This window comes from Nicotiana attenuata, unplaced genomic scaffold (assembly GCF_001879085.1).
Source record: "Nicotiana attenuata strain UT unplaced genomic scaffold, NIATTr2, whole genome shotgun sequence".
Taxonomy (NCBI): Eukaryota; Viridiplantae; Streptophyta; class Magnoliopsida; order Solanales; family Solanaceae; genus Nicotiana; species Nicotiana attenuata.
In genome coordinates, this window is record NW_017670902.1 from 224,004 (window position 1) to 231,453 (window position 7,450).

Sequence of the window (7,450 nt, forward strand, 5' to 3'; positions counted from 1 at the left end):
TGAATATTGATACTCACTTCTTCATTTACATTTTCATCAACCACTTTCTCAACCACCAAAGGAACTTCATCTCTTACAACTCAACTTCTTCACCTTCAAAACATGCGTTTGTTTGGAGGCATTCATATCGCCGCCTCGTCCACTCCTAGTTGTCACAGCCATAACATGATTGTTTCCTCCCTTTGGGTTAACTACTGTATCACTTGGTAGAGCACCCTTAGGGCGTGTTTTAGAGACTGAGAGATTTGACCTAGTTGCACCTCCAAATTCCTAATTGAAGTATTGTGAGAAGCCAATTGCGTCCGTATTCTTTTTCATCATTTGTTCGAACATCATTTCAATTCTACCCATTTCATTGTTGGATGAACTAGGACCCTGGGAAGGAAAAGGTGGTGGATTGCTCGGTTCTTGGTACATTGGGGACCTTTGAATGCCTTGCCCCTGATTTCCTTGGTTATTGTTCCACCCGCCTTGGTTGTTGTTATTTCCACCCCAATTGTTGTTGTTGCCCCAGTTTCCTTGATTGTTGCGGTTGTTATTTTGATTTCCCCAATTGTTGTTCCCTTGATGTTGATCGTTCCAATTATTGTTGTCTTGTTGTTGGTTACCCTAATTGCCCTGGGATCGCCATTGTTGTTGTTGGTTGGAAGAATTTCCTCTTTGGCCTTGGTAGTTATTCACATATTGCACCTCCTCATTTTGCTCATCATAGCCATCATCTTGAAATCCACTACCATCATTGTCAAATTGATCCGAATTCCCTTGGTTCTGTTTACCTCTTCCCCTTCTTTGGTTCACTAGCATGTTAACACCCTCCATAGCATTCACTTGGCGAGGATTTTGGACTTGTTGCAAATGTGCCTTTGCCAGTTGGTTCATTGTAATTGTAAGTTCTGCTATAGCCTGTCCATGGTCATATAGTTCTTTATGCAAATGAGTAACCATGGGGTCACCCTGAGGCACATTGGCTCTACTTTGCCAAGCGGAGGATGAGTCAGCCATTTCATCAAGAATCGCACAAGCTTCATCATAAGGCAGCTTCATGATATTACCCCCAGCCAATTGGTTCACTATGCATTGATTTGTTGTATTGATGCCCCTATAGAAGGTTTTTTGTATCATCGCCTCTGTCATATCATTGTTGGGGCATTCTTTCACCATAGTTCTGTATCGCTCCCAAATCTCATGCAATGGTTCAGTAGGCTCCTGCTTGAAGGCTAAGATCTCATCCCTTAGTGCTGCCATGTGTCCCGGTGAAAAGAATTTGGAAATGAACTTATCCACCAACTCATCCCAAGTTGTGACGGAATGGTTGGGAAGTCACCAGTCCAATGCTTTCCCCCTAAGTGAGAAAGGGAAAAGCCTCAATCTAAGTGCATCCTCGGACACGTTGGTTTGCTTGCTCCCCCAACAGGTATCCACGAACCCCTTGAGATGTTCGTACGCATTTTGAGTGGGAGCACCTGTGAAATACCCACGTTGCTCCAATAATGTTAGCATCACGTTGGTTATTTGAAAATTGCCCGCCCGAATCCGGGGCGGAACAATAGCACTCGCATAGCCTTGGTTGGGAAGAACTTTGGGAGCCACTCTTGGAGGTGGCGGAGGAGGGTCTGGAATATTGTCATTTGCATTGGCCTGGCGGTCTCTACGTTGTCCTTGAGGTATAAGAGGCACCTCTTCTTCTCCAATGTCATCTACCTCCTCCCCCGCATTCACATTTCCAAGAGGGTCATTAGCATTTAAAGCCATTTTGGTACCTGAAGTATTGACACACACAAATTAGTAACAAGAAGGAAAGAAGAACAAAACACAAATCTAACTAAATAGATAGCCATAACCGTTAGCTCCGCGGCAACGGTGCCAAAAAGTGATCGCTGCCAACTCCGCACTACTAAAAAGTAGCGAGAGAGGGTCGCAATAGATTTTACCCGATTTAGGGTCGGGATCGAATCCTCAGAGACCTAGAAGTTGGAATCGAGTATCTATCTAGTGTAGAATTGCGTATGTGTTCTTAATTACACTTCTCAACATTTTTGGGGTTTTTGTTTACTTCTAGTATTATCAAACTACAAATGGTAATTGCAACTAAATTATGCTAAGAGTTGTTCAAATAGGTTAAAAAGGCGCTAGGGTACTGACTACCGCCTAGGTGGTGAATTGACGGGTACCTGAATCTAAAGCACGTTTGACATGTTTGGGGAGTATGTTACAACCGTTGCACGACTTAACCCACTCTACACCTCTCGGTGGTTCGAATGATTTTGCCCGAATTGGCTTTCTCAAGACCAATTGGGTATGCAAATTTGCACAAGCAACTAGGGTTCAATTCGGGTATTACTCTCTCAAGGTTTAACCCTTTAATTTGGGCTATCAATCTCTTGAGTACGCCCCAATTCATTGTTGGACCAATTTCGGAGACTTAGGCTCTCTTTCTCAAGAAGAGCTCAAGTCAACTCAGCACAAACTAGTGTTTGCAACCACTAATTCAGAAATTAACCAGGAAATTGGCCCAAATAACAAACACCCATAGTCAAATTAGCCCTAAAATACAAGACCCATCAATTACCCACACTATGGTTGAGCCACAACCCTACCTTATGGGTCTAGCTACTCATAATTAAAGAAGAAAAACAAGAAAAATAGATGAAGAAAAGCTCATAATAATTAATCACTAAGTTAAACACACAGATTCAATAATAAAAAGTAGCTAAAAGTGCCCAAAATAGCTAAGAATCTCGAACCCACGAGTGCAGCAGCTTAATTACAATATCTGATACCCTAAAAATGGAAAAGAAGCTATTTATACTAGGCTAAAAAATCTGGACCAAAATGCCCCTGCGGGGTTAGTGCGGACCGCACAAAATGGACCGCGGTCCGCACTGGGCTCTTGACTTCAAAAATCTCACTCTCTGAACTTGGGCTCCGCGGACCGCACAGACTGAACTGCGGCCATGGAGGCTTCTAATGCGGTCCGCACAAAATGGATTGCGGACCGCACATGCTTCAAAACTCCATTCTGCATCTTCTCTGAACCTTGGCTCTGCGGACCGCACAGAATGGTAGTGCGGCCGCATTGCCTTCAGTGCGCACCGCACAAAACCTAGTGCGGCCGCACTGCCTTATTGCCTGAAATACCAGCTCTCTGAATCTCCCAGTGCGGACCGCACAAAGTGTATTGCGGCCGCACTGGGCCTGTTTTGCCTAAGCTTGCCTTGCCTTTGTCACTTGTGCAAGTTTCACTCCTTTTGAGCCGATCTTTGATATTTTGTCACATTGTTGATCAAACCTGCAATCAAGCACAACCTGTGAGCCTTTTGGGACTATTTTGTATGAATATTTGATCAAAGCATAAGAAAGAAAGGGGTATAAAATGCGTCAAAATCCCTAGTTATCAATCATTACTCAAACGATACTACTGCTAAGGTATGACCTTATACCTTTATCCATTTGAGTTTAAAACTATCTCAGTGCAGGTTTTGGATCAAAGCTATCGAATACGCCCTTTTTACACGAAGGCCCTAGGCTTTAAAGCATGTGTTGCACTCTTTTTCCCTTACACCGGATTTTGTCCCAAATGGGTTTTACCGGCAAGGTTTTTAACGAGGCAACAACTATACGCTACCTAAGGAGAACTCAACAGTATCCAAGGCTTCTTTTCAATCAACCTCGAATACTGGGGGGCATCACCCTCGGAGGTTATATTTTCGAAGAAAACACTTCACGCCTAAGAGGGCCTCGATAGGAAAACTTTGTAATTGGCCAAACGGTCAGATGAACCGTGTCCACATAGAATAGTCGAGCCCCAACGGCAAAACATTTACGCATGTATCAATTATTTGAAGAAGCTTTCTATTTATATCAAAAACACTTTATGTCTCAAAGAAGTCTACTATTATACGAGCTCTACACTTATAATCCTACGGGAAACGGCTCAAGGGCCAAAGCACGAATGTAACCCTGAGATACTCGGGGACTGTCATCAACAGTTAGCACATCCGTGTCATCAAAAACACGGACTTATAAGACCTCAAAGAGGCATCCCCTCGAAACAAAGGCCAAGGCTAATATACTCGGGGACGAACTCGAACAAGTTCGAAAGATTATCGGGAAACAAGTCCAAGTGACATACCCGAAGGCTACGGCCATATTAAAGACTACTGTCACACCTCCTTTTTTACCACCCGAGAGGGGATATAAGGGAGTTTTTCCAGCTAAAGTGACATAAATCGAAATGGGATTATTTTTTTAATTGATCAGAGCCGCCACTTGGAATAGTTTATTTGGTATCCCAAGTTACCAGTTTATTTTAAAATCCCAAATCAAGGAAACTTCGACTTTATGTAAAAGTTTGCGAAACCAGAAATTCTAGATAATGAATTCTGTTAACCCGGGAGAAGGTGTTAGGCATTCCCAAGTTCCGTGGTTTTAGCACGGTCGCTCAACTATTAATAATTGGCCTAATTATCTGATTAATTAAATGTTTAAAACCTATGTGCATTTTATTCCTTTAAAACGCTTTTAACATTTATGGATTTATTCCCGGAACAAGGCACGATTGTCGTACACTTGCCGTTTTGGAACACACCGCAAACCATGCTACATGAAATGCACCCGCGATTCGCGATATGTTTATTTTATTATTGTTCAAAGTTGTTATGATCAGGTCACATGAAATGCACACCCTAATTGGGATTTACGTATCGTGACCACGCCACGGGAACCGTACCCACAGCCACGATAATTGTGTTAAGAAGCCTTAACACAATTCAACAAACATTAAACTTCCACAAAATTCTCCTATTTCTTTAGCCTAATTCGCTCTGCCTTCGGCCAAAGAAATGAAAAGGCCACAATTTTAACATTTGTCAGCAAATAACTAATAATCCCATAGAAATGCAAGGAGAATTAATTGAATTCAACATTATAATAACCGGATAAACAAATTCTTTGTTCGAGTTTCCACATTCGCAAAGCATAGCCAAAAATATGACGAAATTTACAGATACTGACCTTCTTAAGATAATACTCTTATTTTGGAGCTTGTGTATCTCAACGATTCAGCTGAGCCTCGACAGAAACTCGATCAGCAACCTCGCCGGAGAAAACTCATCGGAAGACCCCGACTCAAATCATAACTATGCGACGAACTCGACTCGAAAATGGGGGCAGCTTCGAGGTGCTTTTAAATGATGTTTTTGGCTTATTTGAGTGCTGCGTTTTGCAGTTGATTCGGGGTTGTTTGCGAGCTGGATTTGCAGCTGATTTAGCTACTGCTTCAGCTATGATTTTTGAAGCTTAATATGGTATATTTTGGGAAGAAGAAGCAGGTGTTTTCATGGCTGTTTGGGGTGGATTTTCAGCTCATTTATGGTGCTTTTGGGGGCTTATTTTTGGAGTAATTTGGAGCCGAGATTTGGGCAACAGTGATGGCTGTTCGTTTCTTTGGAAATTAGAAATCAAAAAATCCTTTGTCTCTATTGAAAGAGGAGTTGACAGTGTCCTTTTATCTTTTGAGAAGGAGATGGTTCAAATCTGTTTTGGGAAGGGGGAGAGGGGGGGGGGGGTCTTCCGCCGTTTTTCCATTTTTGTCTAGGTCTAGGAATTGAAAACTTAGGGTAGGGTTTATATAATTGGGTATTTTATATGGAGGTGGGAAGGGATGATGACCATTGGATTAGAAGGAAATAGATGGCTAGGATTAAATCTTGCACTTAGTGGGCTAATGGATTGGAAAGAATGGGCTAAGGGTAATTGGGTTGGACCATGTCTTTTGGGTTTGAAATTAGGCTAAAAAGACCAAATAATACAATGTATCTATAAAAATGTAAAAATCACTCTAAATTAAAATAAACTAATATAAAACTAAATACTACGAGTGAAACTATTTTTTTTTTGTATTTTTAAATGTTATAATACTATCAATATATACTAATTGACTTTAACCTAAAGATAAAAAAAAATATTTTTTTTTGTGATAAAGATAAAGTAAAAGAGTCAAAACTACTTAGAATGGCGATACTAAACCTAAATTAAATATTTTATGCTAAAATGTTTAAAATCTTGGGGAGGGTCAAAAATTACATGTCTACAACTGCCCCTCTTTGACTGGAAACGCGAACATTTTCAGGCAAAGAACGACGAGACAGGTTTTTTACCCGACCCTTATTTAGAGAGACCAAAAACTAAGAGAAAGGAGAATGTGACCAAGCCCTTGTATCTGAGCTGCCTACATATCCTTGTCTATAAAGGAATCAGGCCACGTATAGTTCAGAAGTAGGAACAGTGATGTAGTATGCCGAGGTGGAGAGCCGATTGAGGTCCCGTCGAGGTTCCGGTCCGTGGTCCCGTCATTACATCAAAATCAAAATTAAAAGACTAACTAAGCCTATCAGCTACAAGTTACAAGATTCATGTCTATGAGTCTTATGAAGCTTGATCTTGAGTCTTGGTTGGTTCTTCATGCGGACTCTAATCTGAATCTTGATGCTTGTTAGCTGCAGGTTCTGGTTTATTCCTTTTTCAACTTCTCGGATCAGGGCGGGACATGCAAAGCTTGTGACTTCAATTACGTCTTGAGAAGTCCACATCTTTTCTCCGCTTCTGCACTTTGAGTTCACTTCTTTTTCCTTTTTTCTTCTTATTCTTTTATTCTGGATTGAGACTCCTTCTTTTGGTCGTCTCGAACCATGTGCCTCGAGGTAAAACCTGCTCAGACACCAAAACAAACAAACGAACGAAATTTTTCTACCCCAGTTTTCACTAGGAAAATTTCGTGAGTTCTTGTAAAAAAATTCTAAACTACTTCTTTATTGAAAGCAATAAAAATCAGGATTGTGTATCCTTGGGAAAAAGAGATTAGGGAGTGGAGCCCTATATCTATGATGACTTCAACTAGGGAGTGGAGATCCTATATTGGAAAAGAGATAAAGGAGTGGATACCATATATCTAAAAATAAAATGGAAAAAGAGATTAGGGAGTGGAGCCCTATATCTACGATGACTTCAACTAGGGAGTGGAGACCCTATGTTGGAAAAGAGACTAGGGAGTGGAGACCCTATATCTAAAAAAAATCAACTAGAAAGTGGAGACCCTATGTTGGAAAAGCGACTAGGGAGTGGAGACCCTATGTCTAAAATAACTTCAACCAGGGAGTGGAGACCCTATATTGGAAAAGCGACTAGGGAGTAGAGACCCTATGTCTAAAATAAAATCAACTAGGGAGTGGAGACCCTATGTTGGAAAAGCAGACTACGGAGTGGAGACCCTATGTCTAAAATAAATTCAACTAGGGAGTGGAGACCCTATGTTGGAAAACTGACTAAGGAGTGGAGACCCTATGTTTAAAATGATTTCAACTAGAGAGTGGACACCCTATGTTGGCAAAGCGACTAGGGAGTGGGGACCCTATGGCTAAAATAACTTCAACCATCAAGTGGAGACCTTATG